Source organism: Cynocephalus volans, chromosome 14 (assembly GCF_027409185.1).
Source record: "Cynocephalus volans isolate mCynVol1 chromosome 14, mCynVol1.pri, whole genome shotgun sequence".
Taxonomy (NCBI): domain Eukaryota; kingdom Metazoa; phylum Chordata; class Mammalia; order Dermoptera; family Cynocephalidae; genus Cynocephalus; species Cynocephalus volans.
In genome coordinates, this window is record NC_084473.1 from 85,247,067 (window position 1) to 85,266,492 (window position 19,426).

The following is a 19,426-nucleotide window of genomic DNA, read 5'->3' on the forward strand; positions in this document are numbered from 1 at the left end:
ATACATATAGAAAAATAAACTACAAAGAGGAAAATCAAGTTCCAAAGAACATAAGATTCAGAATTGTGATTAACTTGGGGGGGTGGAATAGGCATATAGGAAGAGAACTTCAAAACAGATATGTTATTACCCTAACTTGCATTTTGTGTAGTAGAGTCACAGGAGCTTATTACACTTATATAAACTGACAAATAAATGAGTGACTGAGCCTGTGAACAAATAAATAAGAGCCATGGATGGGCCAATGATGAAAACGCATCATGGACCAGAAATTAGAATTAACATATTATCATTATTGATTATTATTATTAAATGTAATCAGTAAATGAAGGTGAGAATAATTGAAAAAGAAAGAGAGAGAGAGAAAGGAAGACAAAGGAAGAAAGGAAAGAAAGAAGGAAGGAAGGAAGGAAGGAAGGAAGGAAGGAAGGAAGGAAGGAAGAGAAAGAAGGTGGGAAGGAGGGAAGAAGTAAGAATTAAAGAAAGAGGTCTTGCTGGAGGGTAGAAATCGTTACACTAGAGTCTAATCTAAATAAGTTGAAATTTCATTTATAAATGCCAAGTCATTGTATAGGAATAATTCCTCAAATTTAAGTTATAAATACAATTTAATTATAATAAAAATATACATAAAATGACAGTATTATTCATGCAAAAAATATAAAGCAGAGTCAAGGTGGAGAGCAACAAAAGGAACCAAGTTTTTTCATTACACTAATTTAAAATACCATATGGTGAAGGTTATTGACCAATTTTTTTCTTGACTTTGGAAATACAAAATCATAGATTTACATAAACTTAACAAAAATTAAAATATGCATATATAATTCTCTTCATGATTATCTTTAAAGGAAAATGTAAAACAAAGAAAATATAGACTATATTTAAAAATACAAATGACGCAAAGATAATGCCAAGTGCAAAATAAACCAAATCCTGACAGCAAGATAGTGGCACTGGTACCAACACATCAGGATTCCACACTGTTGTGAAGACCTGTGTAAAACCTGCATTTACCCCTCAAGGGAATAGGCTCCCTTTTTCAACCAAGAGGACTGAAGCCTGAATGTTCTTTGAACAAAAGCTCCTCTATTGGACTGACGTCTGACCAGATGTTCAGATGGGACCAATCCCTCCTTATCCTCCCAATTATACATCTATGAGTATGCCATTTCTTTTTATGGACAAATAATATTCCATTGCAAGTACATACCACATTGTGTTTTTCCATTATCACTTAATGAGTATTTGGGTTGTTCCAATTTTTGGCTCTTTGAATAATGCTGCTATAAACATTCATGTGCAAGGTTTTGTGTGGACATGTTTTCATTGAAGAGGGGGAGGTTATAGACCTAGGAATAAAATTGCTGTATTCATGGTAACTCTATGTTTTGCCTTCTGAGGAACTGCCAGACTGTTTTCCAAAGGGGCTGTACCATTAACCTGTTTAATAAGAAGAAAGGATATATTAGTGAATGAGGGAATAAGAGCAATCTTTCAGTGAGTGAGAGCTGCTGGAATATAGCAGGATGCAGAAAAAATAAATCTGAGGTAGCTCAGAGACACTCATTGATTACTCTGTTAATTTGTCCAACTCTTTACAAATCAGGATCTCTGGAATTTCTGCCTGGTATATGCCAACTCATTCCCATAGTTATTGAGAAGAAGGTATAGGCTGAGGGCCAGATGAGAAAGCTGGGTCAGAAAGAAAAGAATTGGCTCAAGACACAAGCTAGGAAAAACAAATCAAAATTAAAATGAGAAGCTGAATAAAAGAAATGAGAACTTCCCATGGGAGAAAGAAAACTTTGAAAATGCATGCCTTGTTTTCATGCAGTGTATCTGTCTTTAGAATCTTGGGCTTCTGGACTTCTGTACCAAAACTCCTGATATAAAATGACTGGGACACTAATGTCTACTCCTTTTACTAATTAAATTGTTGGTTGTCTTAACTCCTCACGAAAAGTAGAAGAACTTTGAGAAGGCAGATTCATTGTTACCCCTCATTATATCAATCCCACACATCTCGCAAGATAGATGTTATCACATGGATGATTCCTGAAAACACGCTAAGTGAAAGAAGCCAGTCACAAAAACCACTTATAGTATAAATTTACTTATGTGAAATGTCCATAAAAGGCTGGTGGGAGTTGTGGGAAATTACAAAGTGACTGCTGATAGGTAAAGGGTTTCTTTCTGGGGTGATAAAAATATTCCAAAGGTGATACTTCCATTGTATTTTCCATCTATCGTTCTGCTGTCTGAAAGCATTTGTATAATTGTGATGATTGCACAACTCTGTGAATATACTAAAAACCATTGAATCGCACAATTTAAATTGAGGTATGTGAATTATATCACCATGAAGAAATTAATTAAAACTATAGGATTCCAAGAACTTGGACAAAGAATAACAAGAATATATCCAAAGGAGAGATTTGTGGGCAGGTGTCTGGGACCTATTTCTCTGAGCTGTGTTTTACACATTTACAGATGGTCTGTCTTTAGAATTACTGAGGAAGAGCTTTGTCCTAAAAGGAATCACCAGAATTCTCTGCAATGCTCTTAAACAAGGTGAATGACCAAACAACTTCCATCATTATCTGTCCAGGTTTCACTCATCTCACCTCTGTGAATGGTGTAGCATGTATGATGAAGTATAAGTTTTTGTTTCAGGTTTTAATGAGTAAAATTGCCAGTGGCTTCAATGCATTCTTAGAAATAGAAAATACTTTGAATCAAATTTTGCTTACTCTGTGAATATTACTTGATTTGGTTCATAAATTTAGGATGAATAAGAATCATTAAGTACAATTTATTTCGAGTAGCTTGGAGTTTAGATCCTTTCCACGACAAAAAAGAGTGAATGGTGATTCGTGTGTCCCTGAGGTCACTAAGACTGTGTGAAATTTGTAAACTCTGGCGCCTCTTACACTTGATGAGAAGACTCATATATGACATGTGCAAATCTATATGATTATTAAATATAATTTGATGAGACTATAAAAAATGTTTATCTGCAGTTAATTAGTTAAAATGATATGCTTTATAGATTATTTTCTTTAATAAATTTTTTGGTAGGGTAAATCTTACATATACAAATATATTCACAAATCATAACATGTGTATATACATTCACAAATCTTAAGGGCACAATTTAATGAGTTGTTCTCAGTTTGGGACTATTTCATTACTGTACATTTGCTTTGTTGCACATGCTTCTGAGTAGAAGGACTGGATCGCAGGGGGATTTATGTGTTCAGTGTCAGCTCTCCAACTTGCGTACCACTTTATTTTCACAAACACAATGTGTGAGCACTCTAGTCGTTTCATTCCTTCACTGTATTTGGTATTGTTAATCTTTAGTTTTAGTCACTCTGCTAAGTGTTTAATAGCATTTTGCTATAATTTTCATTTGTAGTTCTGTGATGATTATTGATGTTAAGCAACTTTTGTTGGCCATTTGTATATATAATCGACCATGCACCATTTCCTGAGAAGAGGTCCTTTCCACGCTGCTCCGCAGTGTCACCTTTGTCATTAAAAGGTAGAAGTATGTGTGTTGGTGTGTCTCTGGATATTGTCTTGTGCTCTGTTGGACAATCTGCCTGAACTCACACCAGCACCACAGCTCTGACTTTCAATAGGGTAAGTCCTCAGTTTAACTATTCTCCAGATTTGCTGTGGTTGTTCTAGGTTCCTGACATTCCCATAAAAATTTTCGAATCAGCATTATAAATTTCAATTTTAAAAAATCCTGTTGGGATTTTGATTTTGATTATGTTGAAATGATATATTAAGCTCTGAAGTATCGGCATATTTTCTATATTAACAGTTTTAATCCTTGAACATAATATGACCTTCCATTTATGTACGTTTTCCTTGATTTAGTTGAATAATTCTATAGTTTTCAGTGTATTTTGCTATTTTTTCTAAATATTTATTATTTTTGTGCCCCCATAAATGGTGAGTTTTATAATTTTTATTTTGACTATTTGTTACAGTTATATAGAAGTCAAGTTGATTTTTTGCATATTGACCTTGAATCTAATTACTTGCTACTTCTCTTATTAATCCTAATAATTTTGTCTTAGTTCATTCCTGCTACTATAACAAAATACCTTAGACTGGGTAATTTGTAAACAATATAAATTTATTTCTCACAGTCTGGAGGCTGGGAAGTTGAAGATCAAGGAACCAGTTGGTGTCTGGTGAGGTCCTGTTCCTCGTAGACGACACCTTCTCTATGTCCTCACATGGCAAAGGGCAAAAAATGGATTAAAGAGCTTCCTCAAGCCATTTTATAGGGTCACTAATCCCATGAAGGCTCTTCCCTCATGATCTAATTATCTGTGAAAGGCTCTACTTCTTAATACTATTGAACTGGGTGTTAAATTCAATATGAATTTTGGAGAAACAAAAACATTAAAACGATACAATTCTACCCCTAGCCCCCCAAAATTCATGTCCTCATCACATACAAAAAAATACATTCATTCCATCCCAATACACCCCAAATTCTTAACTTGTTCTAGCACCAACTTTATTATTTTTTTAGTAAAAAACACTATTTATATTCATAATTGTAGCTGCATCACTTTAAATAAAACACATTTTCCTATTACACACTCACTTGAAAGATTAATAATTGAATATAATAATGACAGCTAATTTGGATTTTAAATCCTACTCAAATGTATTATGATATTAATCTTCATAAAATTAAAAATGAGATACACTAAAACATAATTAGATGTTCATGATAAATGTTTAGTATTAACACAATTTACAGGAAAAACTATATACATTTGCTATTTTTTAACTTTTATCTATAACATCTTTTTTTTACTTTTAACTTCTCAATATACATTGTACTTGATTTTCATGACCCTTTACCCATTCCTCTTTCACCCCTCCCTCCCTCCTCTCCCTCCTCCCCCCCCCCACTACATCATATCTGTTCTCTTGTCTTAAGAAGTTCAAGGAATTGTTGTGATTGTTGTGTCTTCTTCCCCCCAACACACCCTTTACTTGTTTGTGTGTTTATTTATTTACTTTTAGCTCCCACAAATAAGTGAGAACATGTGATATTTCTCTTTCTGTGCCTGACTTGTTTCATTTAATATAATTTTCTTTAAGCTCATCCATGTTGTTGAGAATGGTAGTATTTCATTCTTTTTTATAGGAGAGTAGTATTCCGTTGTGTAGACATACCACAGTTTCCTTATCCACTCATCTGATGATGGACATTTGGACTGGTTCCAACTCTTGGCTATTGTAAATAGTGTTGCAATATACATGGGAGTACAGGTATCCCTTCAGCATGATGATTTCCATTCCTTTGGGGATATTCCCAGCAGTGGGATAGCTGGGTCATATGGTAGATCTATCTGTAATTGTTTGAGGAACCTCCATACCATTTTCCATAGAGGCTGCACCGTTTTGCAGTTCCACCAACAATGTATGAGAGTTCCTTTTTCTCTACAACCTCTCCAGCACTTATCATTCTCAGTCATTTGGATATTAGCCATACTGACTGGAGTGAGATGGTATCTCAAAGTGGTTTTGATTTGCATTTCCTGGATGCTGAGTGATGTTGAGCATTTTTCATGTATCTGTTGGCCATTCCTATATTTTCCTTTGAGAAATGCCTATTCAGTTCCTTTGCACAATTTTTAATTGGGTTATTTGGTTTTTTGCTGTAAAGTTGTTTGAGTTCCTTGTATATTCTGGATATTAATCCTTTGTCAGATGTATATTTTGCAAATATTTTCTCCCATTCTGTTGGTTGTCTTTCTTTTCACTCTGTTGATTGTTTGTTTGTTTTTGTTGTTTTTGTTTTGTTGGGTTTTTTTGGGGGGGGGTGGCTGTGCAGAAGCTTTTTAGTTTGATATAATCCCATTTGTTTATTTTTCCTTTAGTTTCCTACGCTTTTGGGGTCATATTCATGAAGTCTGTACCCACTCTTACTTCCTGGAATGTTGCCCCTATGTTTTCTGTAAGAGGTTTTATTGTTTCAGGATGTATATTTAATTCTTTAACCCGTTTTGAGTTGATTTTGGTATATGGTGAGAAGTATGGTCCTAGTTTCATTCTCCTACATATGAATATCCAGTTTTCCCAACACCATTTGCTGTGAAGCAGTCTCTTCCCCACTGTGTAGATTCAGTGCTTTTGTCAAACAACAGATGCCTGTAGGTGTATGGGTTGATTTCTGGGTTCTCTATTCTATTCCATTGATCCATGTGTCTGCTTTTATGCCAGTACCATGCTGTTTTGGTTATTATAGCTTTGTGATATAGTTTAAAGTCAGGTAGTGTAGTCCCTCCAGCTTTCTTTCTTTCTTTCTTTCTTTATTTTTTGCTCAGGATTGCTTTGGCTACATGTGGTCTTTTGTTATTCCATATAAATGTCTTGACAGTATTTTCCATTTCTGAGAAAAATGTCATTAGAATTTTGATGGGGATTGCATTGAATTCATAGATCATTTGGGGTGATATGGACATTTTCACAATATTAATTCTTCCAATCCCAGAGCATGGGATATCTTTCCATCTTCTTGTGTCCTCGTTAATTTTTCTCAATGGTGGTTTGTAGTTCTCTTCACAGAGATTTTTCACATCCTTGGTTAACTTTATTCCTAAGTATTTTATTTTATTTTATTTTATTTTTTGGTGGCTATTGTAAATAGGCTAGCTTTCTTGATTTCTTTTTCTGCATGTTCACTGTCAGAGTATAGAAATACTACTGATTTTTGTGTATTGATTTTGTATCCTGCCACTTTGCTGAAATCATTTATCAACTCTAAGAGGTTTTTTTTGTAGAGGCTTTAGACTGTTCGATATATAGAATCATGTCATCTGCAAACAGGGACAGTTTGACTTCATCTTTTCCAATCTGGATGCTCTTTATTTCCTTCTCTTCTCTGATTGCTCTGCTAGCACCAACTTTAAAGTCTGTCTGAAGTCTCATCTAAATATCATTTAAAGTAGATATGGATGAGACTTGGGACATGATTCATCCTGAGACAAATTCTCCCTCCAGCTGTGAGTCTGTGAAGTCAAATGAGTTCTTCGCTTCTAAAATATGATAGTGAGACAGGCATAGGGTAGACATTTTCATCACAAAACAAATAGGCAAAAAGAAAGGGTTAAAATGTCTCAAGTAAGTCCAAAACCCAGTAAGACAAACTACATTAAATCTTGAGTTTGAGAATAATCTTCTTTGACTCTATGTCCTGACTTCTGGACATTCTGGGGCAGGGATTGGGACCCTGAGCTACTGATAGCCCTGCCCCCTTGGCTCTGCTGGTGACAGCCCATGCAGCTGATCTCATCTGTTGGAGGCAAGTACCTGCAGCTCTCCCAAGTTAGAGTTGAATGTAAGTGGCTCTGCAGTTCTGAGATCTTGGGAGTAGCTCCACTCCCCTGACCTCACTGGGCATTGTTCTAATGGGAGCTCTCTTTGGTGGCTCTGCCCTTGTGGCGGTTCTCTGCCTGGGTCCAGAGGCTCACCAGACATTTTTTGCAATCTAGGTGGAGGTAGCCAGGATGCCCCCATAGCTCTTACACTCTGTGCTTGCAAATTTGGCATCACATGGATGCAATCAAGGTTTACCACTTGTGCCCCTGAGAGGGGTGGACGCCATGGCCCACACTGTACCTGGGCCCATTGGAGCCACACCTGGAGCGGTTCATTAATGATAATACAGGCTTTTGCCAGCATGCATCTCCAAATTCTTCCAGTCTCTACCCATTACCCAATTCCAAAGCTGTGTCCACATTTTTATGTAGTTGTAATAGCAGCACCCCACTTCTCAGTATCAATTTCTATCATAGTTTGCTCCTGCTACTATAGCAAAATACCTTAGACTCTGTAATTTCTAAACAATAGAAATTTGTTTCTCATAGTTCTAGAGGCTGGAAAGTCCAGATTAAGGCACCAGCATATTTGGCATCTGATAAGGGCTTGTTCCTCTGTGACATCTTTTCTGTGTCCTCACATTGCAAAAGGCATAAAGTAAAATAAATGAGCCACCTCAAGCCATTTCATAAGGACATTAATGGCATTATAATTATAATTAATTAATAGCAGAGCTCTCATGATCTAATCATCTACCAAAAAATTTCACCTCTTACTACTATTGCATTAGGGCTTAAGTTTCAACATGAATTTTGGAAGGACACAAATGTTCAACCATAGCAACTTTCTCTGTAGATTATTTTGAAATTTCTCTGCATATAATTCTTTTATCTGAAAATTATGATAATTTTAATTCTTTCACTCCAATTCTTCTTCTTCTTGCTCGTGTTGCCTTATTGCTATAAGCACAACAGGTTTACCTTTAAAGGCATCCATTCATGTGAGTTTGATCTGATGCCACTGGAGATGAAATTGTTTCTGAACCCGGATGTGCAAAGAAGTCTGAGTATATATGCCAGAATCATAATCAAAATCTTGACAGCATGTTACTTTCAGAGCCTCAAAATTTCAAAATAGAGGCAAACATGCTAAAATTCAGCAATCATCTCAGCAGCTGCTCATAAAGGAAGCTGGTGGTATGAGCAAAAACCACCAATGGTCTCATGGAGGTTTTTGTTATGTGGTGAATCACTGTGGTAGACCAGTTACTATGTAGCTGACTGTGATAAACTGCAAAATCTTCAGGCTCCAGGCTGCTGATGGTGAGAGTAAAGTCTGTCCCAGACCCACTGCCACTGAACTGGGCTGGGATACCAGTGGCCCTTGTGGATGCACCATAGATGAGGAGTCTGGGACCCTGCCCAGGTTTCTGCTGGTACCAGGCTAAGGAGCTGCCAACACTCTGTTCCTGCAGGTGAGGGTGGCTTTTTTCCTTGGAGGCAAAGACAAGGGAGCTGGAGTTTACATCATCATGGCTTCTCCAGTGGTATCTGAGATTAGAGATGAAACAGAAAAGTCACCCGTGCAATCTAGATCGTACCTATTGTCTTCACGGTAGAACCAGGACTGGAGATCTAAATGGAGCTTTAATTGTGGTGTTGGAAGAGCAGAGGTTCCAAGTCACAGAAACCAACAACACTGAGAGAGTTTTCACTGACATGCAGAACCACCAGTGTTCCTCTCACCTGAGATCCAGAGAAGCAGGAGGCAGAGGAACCGAGCTGGGGCTGCCATGCTTCACTCTGGTCCTAACTGAGGCAGATCCTCTCCAGAGCTCTGACCTGGGCATTGCTATTGGCTCTGGACAGTAGGACGGGCTGGGAGGGAGATGCAAAGCAGCTGGTGCGGGACCAGCTGCAGAGACACCTGCCTCCTCTTCTCTGCACTCGAACAGCCCATGCCCAGGTGGTCAGGTCAGGAAAGGCAGTTGGCTCAGCCTCACAGTAGAATTTCTCCCCTTTGGTCACAGAAATTAATCCCTGTGTTCTCCTGTCTCACCAATATCATAGACTCAACCAGATACTGTTTGGCACAAGCCTGTTGAGAACAAAATAGAAGCCTATGGTACCTTTTCTTTCTTCTCCCAACATGTCTAGGTGGCCCCCTAGACATGTACATGATTATACTTGGTTGAAATGATCCATTGATCAGAAATTTGTCTTCCAGACATACCTTTTCTTTGCAGGTTTGCAATCTTTCCTATGGGCTGTGAAGCCATCTCATTCTTTGTAAGAATTACTGAAGAGCGACACTCAATTAGGCCCAGTGGTGTGGGTGTAAGGAAGACCACAACTGCGCAGATGAGTAGGACCTGAGCTCAGATGCCTCCGTGATGGATACCATTTCCCCAATGACAGAAAATGGTGCTGTCCATGCACACAGGGAACTACTTTTGGATGATCCTCTATTCTCTGCACAACTCACAACTCCATTCTCCACAATCCATGCATTAAACCAGACTTGGGCCCTTCACTCTTTAACAACTTTGAAAACTTCTAGTCACACTCCTGATCTAAACAAGAATCCAGAACTCATGGCCCCCCCCACCCACAGCCAAAGGGATGGTTACCTGGCTCCAGCACTGTACCCCCTGGCCCTAAGATCAGAGGTGCCATCCTGCTGTAATCCCACAGCAGAGCAAAGTGCTCAGCCTGCCCCTCAACACAATTAGCCCCTGCCATCCCAAGCCATGCACAGAGAGACACACACCCTGCAGTGGCCCCCCAGGCCTCCCTGCAGCACCCTGTAATGTAATCCACCAAGGCAGCGGTGGAGGCTGCAGCACTGCCCCAATCTAGAGACATCCAGAAAGAGGAGGAAAGATGGCTCCAAGCAGAACTGCCTGCTGCACTTTGGGTTCAAGGCATCAATGTTCTAAAATAGCAATGAAGCAGTAATCAATAAAAAACTTCCCAAAGAACTCCTATTACAATAGATTTAAAACTGTGATAAGGACTTCCGTTCAAGATGGCAGAATAGATGGTTCCCAGCATCACTTTCTCTCACAATCAACCAATTTGCATCTATTAAAAAGCAATGACTGCCAAGCTGGAGCCGCTAGAGCTCAGGGGAAGAGGAGGAAAGATCTACAGAGTTCATGAAGGCGGGAGAAGCTACAATGAGAGAAAGAAAAGATCACTCCAACTTGTTTAGAGCCCTGAGCACTTCAAGGTTGGCCCTGGTGAGCTTACAGAACAAAAGCCAGCAAAAGCCACAGCTTTGCCCATCGTATGAAGTTGCTTGGAGGTGCAGAGGAGAGGAAAGCCTTGGAGGCCCCCAGGCCAGCAAGACCACAAACAGGGTTCCTGTGGACCCATATAGGAGCAAGAGGCCACAGACAACTGAAAAAAGGAGCCACTCAGAGGCCAGTGAGTCATTGCAAGGGACCAGCGTGTGGCCCATCCCACAGTAAGTGTTTGGAGTGCAGGGGTGGGGATGTGGGGGAGACAGGCCCACCAGAGGAACGTTGGGGCACAGAATGGACAGCTGATCTGCCTCCAATCAGCACAGGCCCACTCAGTGGAGACTGGTCAGGAATATAGAATTGCAGGGGGTACAGTTTGCTGAAAAGACTCAGGCCCAGACCAGAGTTTCCACACAACCCAGGTGTACTGGACCTCATAATACCCTGGAAGTGCTTACAAAGTCAACAATTAAATCTCAGCTGCACAAAAAGAGAATCAGCAGCAAAGCAGTAACTTGGCTCCACCACAAGGGCTCAAGCGCTGGTCCCCACAGGAAGTTCCCCCATTTTAGAAGTAACCAGAGGACCAAGAACTTAATTCCAGTGCTGAGTTTAAGTTCTGAGAATAGCAAATAATCAAACACAGAACTGAAAGAAAAAACAAAAAACTCACAGATCAGAGACAAAGTTCTGATATTAACCAGTAAAGGTCTAACACCACCAAAGGTCACCTATAAAACCTAGAAGGACCAGAAGTCCCCCAGGCTCACAAGCTAGGGTGGGGGTATGGCAAAGGGCCTCAGCCACACACCTCCCCACATCCACATACAGCCCAACGACAACCACCAGGCTGCCACCAGAAGCACCCTGGGCTCCCAAGCTGGGGCAGTTGGGGACCAAGGACCTCAGCTGTGCCACCCCAACCTCCACATTCAGCCCAGCAACAACCAAACCACCACCAGAAGCACCCCAGGCTCCCAAGCCAGAGTGGTGAGGGACTGAGGGCTTCATCCACGTCCCCCGCCATACACATCCAGCTCAGTGACTACCACTGAGCCACCACCAGACGTTCCCTGGGCCCCTGAGCCAGGGCAGTTGGGGGTCGAGGGCCTCAGCCACATCATGCCGACTTTCACATCCAGCCCAGCGATGACTACCAAGCGACCACTGGAAGTGCCCTGGGCTCCCAAGCTGGGGTGGTGGGAGGCTGAAGGCCTCAGCCATGCCCCCTGATGTCCACGACTACCACCAGCCCAGTGACTACCACCAAGCCACTGCCAGAAGTGTCCTGGGTTCTCAAGCCAAGAAGGGGAGCCACTGAGGGCATCATCCATGACCCCCAACATCCACATCCAGCCCAGCAATGACAGCCACATCTGGAAGCACCCCAGGCTCCCAAACCAGGGTGGTGGGGGGTTGAGGGCCTCAGCCATGCCCCACAACATCCACATCCAGTTCAGTGATGACCACCAAGCCGCTGCCAGAAGCACCCCGAGCTCCCAGTGTGGGGGGGGGGAGTGCCGAGGACCTATGTCATGCCACCCCGAAGTCTGCATCTAGTCCAGCCACAACTGAGCTGCCACCTGAAGCCCCCTGAGCTCCTCTGCCAGAACGAGGGCGGTTCCATGGGCCCCAACTGTGCCCCTCTCCTTCCTCCTCCACCGACCCTATCTCCCTTCCCTTTCCCCTTCCCCACCAGCCACTCCACAACAACATCTTAGAACGTAAAAATGGAACAATAATAAATAAATAAATTTAAAAATACAATAATAAATAAGTAAATAAAGAAAGAAACAAGAATCCAATCTGCAGTTTCCGTGTGTTCGTCAGAACTGTACACATGTGGTGGTCAGTGCTGGATCCAAGCATGGTTCCCTGTGCAAGCTGAGTATGTCTTTGGGCTATATCCTTTAGTTTTGGTCTTTATTTTCTATAAATATGCTGCTCTCTCTAAAGCAGTTAGACTTTTTTGCTTTCCCATCTTTTCTCTATCTCTCAAGAAAACGTAATGAATGCTACTCCAAGTTCCAAGAAAATCTTTCACACTCAGCAATCAGAGCTACATCCATAGCCACAGCCCAGTCACCATCATGGCAGGCCCTGATGTTAAACCATCTGGGTGGCGACAGAGCTCCGTCGCTTAGGGACTGCGTGACATTGCTCAAGTTACTCAACATCCCTTTGTCTCAGTTTCATACCTGTGAAACTGTGACACTAATAGTATCTACATTACAGTGCTGTTTACACTTTAAATAAGATAAAACATTTAGAACAGTATCAAGGGACATAGTATATTCTGCTTTAATTTTGTTATTGTTATAATATCTAGCATTATCATGATCATCATTATCATAAATAGACTGCATAACTTAGCAGAGACCTGGAAAACAGTCTTAAATTCAATCAAGTAGGTTTCCGTCACAGCCTAGATTCTAGAGTCTTTCACTGACCCACTCGCACTCTCAAAATTCTCATTATTTGGTCTTGATCTACATGGAATTGCTCAGACCTTCATGCTCACCCAGACCTGTCCAATGTATTTCTTCTCACCATTCATTATCAAAACTTTGCCCTGTGAAAGGTTAACATGTTTTATTTCTGTCTTCTTTCTTATATCATACTTATTCAGCCTTTTTAATCTTTTCTGTTTACTTACACTTGTTTCAAGACTTACAATAACGAAAAACTACCATTGTCACTTTGGAGCCTGCACCAGTATAATTTCTTCAGGCTTGTCATTTTGGAACTTTGTAATTTTTCACACTAAGAAGGGTTTTCCTGAGGGCAGTATTTCTTAAAATGAAAATTTTTATCTGATGACAGGCCATATAATTAATTTAGAGCATAATGACCAGATTTTTTAATTACAAAACTAGAATAATAGAAAAAATAGAACAGAATAAAAAAAAAAAAGGGTATGTCATATAAACTAGTGGTATGTATTGCTTCATGAATTTTTTTTCACATAGACACATGGTCACTGGTTTAAGGAATATCTGCATTACATGGAGGTTTCCCTACTTTTTGTGTTATGAACAAAAACCTATCATATTATTACTATTACTCTCAAAACTTTAATCTGTATGAGATAAAAGCAAAGAAAGTTTTCTGATATAAAAGTATTGGAAGCAGGAGACACTTGTCCTGTGATGGTGTGGTTGTTGGTGGTGGTGTTGTTTGGGAGTACAGTGGGAGTAAAGCAGCTGGAAGATTTACAAGTTCTGCACTTCCTCATACTTACTATTTCCTATAGACGCATACAGATGATGGGCAGGGATCTCGGACACTTCTAGAGAGAAGTCTTGTTTGCTATTTTCAGAATGTCATTCCTGACAAAATGTTTTCACTCACATCCTAGGTGGGATTGGAGTATGAAGGAAAGGACTAGAGTAACAAGAATAAGTGTTCAACCCTCAGGTGGTAGCTGAAGGCATTGGGAGTTGGTAGATTTCACAAATTCAATTAAGTGTCATCCCTTCAACATGATGAGGATAGGCACATTAAACCAGGCTTACTCCTATAAAAATCACTAGATTAGTTTATAGTAAAGGAACTGCACATTCCCTATTAAATAGGTTTTCATTCAAAACCATTTTACAACTATTCTTATTATTTTCTTATGCATACTGAGTTGTGGAGAGCACATCCTGAATTTATATCAGTGAGAAGCAGGAAAATTCTGTATCGGTTGGGAGGGGCATTTAAACACTATCAAAGTTTTGTGAAGGAGAGGCTTATGTCACAACAGTTTCCAGAGCATTAAATAAAAAAAGGGTGAGTGGTGTCATACTTAAAAGAACCAACAGATCATATGGGCTATACTACCACCCAGAAAAAAATGGAAACTTTTCGTATGACTATTTAATGAAGAGGGGAAAATAAAAACAGGGGAGAGAAAGAAGGAGACACAAAATACAGTATCATAAATAAAAAGGGGAAATTGTTAAAGAGCCTATGACAGTAAAAAAGATAAAAGAAGGATATTGTGAACAATATTAAGGCAACTAATTTGACAAGAGTAATAAAAAACATATTATAAAAATCTCCAGGAAAAAAAACTCCAATCTCACATTTACTTGACTGATGACTTAATACTTATTAAAACCTTCAACAGAGTCAAAAAAGAGGAAATAACTCCAAAATTATTATATAAGGTCATTAATAACTTCCAGTTCTCAAAAACTAATACAGACAATACAAAGAGAAAAATGGAAGTCCAGTATCTTTCATGGATATAGATGCAAAAATCTTAAAAGTAAAATAGACAATTGAATTTATCTATCTATCTAAATCTAGATTGAATCTATCTTTTAGATAGATTCAGCTTTCTGTTTTTTTAAGATTTGTATTTTAGATAGATATCTACATTACTTACATAGAGAGACAGAGCAATAGAAGACAAATATAGGATAATTCGTCAGGACCAAGTGGAATATATTTCAGAAATGCAAGGCTACTTTAACATTAGAAAATTGATGCATATAATTCATCACATTGATAAAATAAAAAATAAAAACTATGTAATTATCTTAATAGATGCTGAAAATTATTTGGAAAAAAGCCGACAGCTATTCTTGCCAAAACTCTTAATACATCAGGAATAATGGATAAATCCTCTAATCTGATAATGTGTCTACAAAAATCTTAGGGAAAACATCTTACTCAGTGATAAATTATTGAATATTTTACCCTTCATGTTGAAAAAAAAGAGATGTTCACTTTCACAAATTTTACTAAAAATTATACTGGGGGTCCTAGCAAATGCAATAAGACAAGACAAAGAAATAAAAGGCACAAGTTTGGTAAGAAAGAAGTAAAAATCCTTACATACCAATAACAAAATTGTGTACCTAAGTTCCTAAAGAATCTACAAATAAACCACTAAGAATAATAATTTAGCAAAGTTTCCGGATTCAATGTCAATATACACAGTATGTTCTGTATATTGTGATGAAAGAAAATTTAAGTTAATAGAGACTTTTTCCTGTTCATAGTGTAGAAAATTTGATATTATGAAAATTTTATTTTTTCCAAAATTGATACACATAGATGAAATGCAATCTAATTAAAATCTTCAAATGATTTCTTAAAATCAATGAGCTGATTCTAGAATTTACATGGAATTTCAGAATTACCTAGCATATTCAAGGAATCTTAAAGAAGAAAAAGAATTAATATTGTTAAAATGTGCATACTAGCCAAAGCAGTCTATGGATTTGGTGCAATCCCTACCAAAATTCCAATGGTATTTTTCACAAAAATTGAACAAATAATTCTAAAGTTTGTATGGAACCACAAAAAAATCCAAGTAGCCAAACCAATCTTGAGAAATAATAACAAAGCTGGAGACATCACACTGCCTGATATCAGTATACACTACAAAGCTGTAGTTATCAAAATAGCACAGTACTTGCATAAAAACAGACACATAGACCAGTGAAATAGAATAGAGAGTCCAGAAATAAATTCACATATTTACAGTCAATTGATTTGTGACAAAGGTGCTAAGAACAAGACTAGGAAAGGACAGCCTCTTCAACAAGTGGTTTTAGGAAAACTGGATATACATATGCATAAGAATGAAATTAGACCTTTATCCCACATCACATACAAAAATCAACTCAAAATGAATTGAAGATATAAATGTACAACCTAAAACTATAAAATTACTGGAAGAAAAAATAGAGGAAAAGTTCTATCATATTGGTCTAGGCAATGATTTTTTGGATATGACACTGAAAGCATGGGCAACAAAAGCAAAAATAGATGAACAGGATTTTATTAAACTAAAAACTTCTGCACAGCAAAGGAAACAAACAAAAGCAAAAATAGATGAATGGGATTTTAATAAACTAGGGAGCTTCTGCACAGCAAAGGAAACATTCAACAGAGTGAGAAGACAATCTACAGAATGGGAGAAAATATTTGCAGACCATAAAACTGATGAGGAGTTAATATCTAAAATACATAAGGAACTCACACAACTCAACAACAAGAAAACAAACTTATTTTTAAATGGGCAAAGGACCTGGATAGTATTATTTTTAATAATACTATCAATTATTAATTAATAATAATATTAACTTCAATAATGTTTTTCAAAAGAAGACATACAAATGGCCGATGGGTATGCAAAAAAGTGCTCAATATCACTAATCATCAGAAAAAATGCAAATTAAAACCACAATGAGATATTACCTCACACCTGTTAAAATGGCTTTTATCAAAAAGATAAAAGATAACAAGTGTTGGCAAAGATGTGGAGAAAAGGGAATCCTTGCACATTATCAGTGGGAAGTACAGCATTATGGAATACAGTATGAATGTTCCTCAGAAAATTAAAAATACAATTACCATATGATCCAGCAATTCCACTTTGGGGTATATACTCAGAGAAAATGAAATCAAGATCTTAAAGAGATATTTGCACTCCCATGTTTATTGCAGCATTACTCACAATAGCCAAGATATGGAAACAACCTGTGTTCATCAGCAGATAAATGGATAAAGAAAATGTGGGGTTTATATATACAGTGGAATACAATTCAGCCTTTAAAAAGAAGGACAAAATGGATGAACTTGGAGTACATTATGCTAAGTGAAATAAGCCAGGCACGGAAACACAAATACTGCATGATCTCACTCATATGTGAAATCTGAAAAAGTGTAGCTCATAAAAGAAGAGAGTAGAATGGTGGGTACCAGGGGATGGAAGTGTGGGGGAGGGTGAGATGGGGAGATATTGGTCAAAAGGCACAAAGTTTCAGTTAAGTGGAATTAGTTCTGGAAATCTATTGCACAGCATGGTGACTATAATTAATTACAAGGTATTGTATACTTGAAATTTGCCAAGAGAGCAGATTTTAAATGTTCTCAAAAAAAAAATGGTATGTGAGGTGATGAATATGTTAATTAGATTGATATAATCATTCCACGATGTATATACATATCAAAACATCACATTGTATACCATAAATATATACAATTTTTGCCAATTAAAAATAAATTTATAAAAATGAACCTAGACACAGACCTTACACTGTTTACAAAAACTACGTCAAAATGGATCGTAGACCTAAATGCAAAATGCAAAACTATAAAACTCCTAGAAGATATCACAGGAGAAAACTTAATTATCCTTGAGTACGGCAATGACCATTTAGATAGGACACCAAAGGCATAATTATTAAAGAAACAATTGACAAACTGAACTTCATTGAAATTAAAAACATCTTCTTTGCTAAAGACTATGTCAAGAGAATGACAACACAAGCCAAGTATTTTGAGAAAATGTTTACAAAAAACACATGAGATAAAAGACTATTATCCAAAATATAAAAGAACACTTAAAATTCAACAATAAGAAGATCTCCAACAGGATTAAAAATGGGCAATACACCTGAACAACAGAGACCTCACCAAAAAGATATACAGATGGAAAATAGTATATGAAAAGATGCTCCGTATCATATACCATTAGGAAATTGCAAATTAAAATGAGATACCACTACACACCTATTAAAAGGGCCAGAACCCAAAATATTTACAATATTACATGCTGACAAGGAGTTAGAGCAACAGAGACTCTCACTCTTTGCTGGTGGAAATGCAAAATGGTACAGCCTCATTGGAATACAGTTTAGCAGTTTCTTACAAAGCTAAGTCTACACACCATACAACTCAGCAATCATGTTCCTTGGTATTTACCCGAAGGAGTGGAAAATTGATGTCCTCACAAAAACCTACACATGGATATATATGGCAGTTTTTTTTAATAATTGCTAAAACTTGGAAGCAACCAACACGTCCAGTGGGTGAATGGATAAATTATCCAATGAATTAAATATTATGCAGCCCTAAAAAGCAATGAGCTATCAAGCCATGAAAAGACATGATGTAAACATCAAAATGCATATTACTAATGGATGGACCTTGAGAGAATTATATTAAGTGAAACAAGTCAGGCACAGAAAGAGAAATACCACATGTTCTCACTTATTGGAGGGAGCTAAAAATTAATATATAAATTCACACACACACATACACACACACACACACACAAACCGGGGGGGGGGGAAGAAGATATGACAACCACAATTATTTGAAGTTGATACAACAAGCAAACAGAAAGGACATTGTTGGGGGGGAGGGGGGGAGGGAGAAGGGAGGGAGGTTTTGGTGATGGGGAGCAATAATCAGCTACAATGTATATCGACAAAATAAAATTAAAAAAAATAAAAATAAAAAAAATTTAAAAAAAAATAAAATAATAAAATAAAATAAAATAAAATAAAATAAAATAAAATAAAATAATGCATATTACTAAGTGAGATTACGCATTCTATACAGGCTACATAATGTATGATTCCAACTACATGACATCTGGAAAAGGCAAAACTATGGGACCGTGAAAGGATAAGTAGTTGTCAGGAGTTAGTGGGGAAGGAGTAATGAATACGCAGAGCACAGAGCTAGGAAGGTGATATTACAGATCAGGAGTTGGCAAACTATGTCCCCTGGGCCTAATTCTACCTATTACTTATTTGTGTATGACCTTTTAGCTAAGACTAGCTATTGCATTTTGAACTGGCTGAAAAATTCAAGAGAATACTGTTTTTATGATGCATGAAAATTATGGGAAAATCAAATGTTGGTGTCTATAAATAAAATTTTATTGGTTTACAGTCAGACTCATTCACTTAAATATTGTCTATAGCAGCTTTGGCAATACAAAGGCAAGACTGAGAACTTGAGACACGATGTGGTGCTCTCCTCACTTTGCGCTGCTGCCAGCCCTGTTAGAAGTTGCAGTGATCCGTT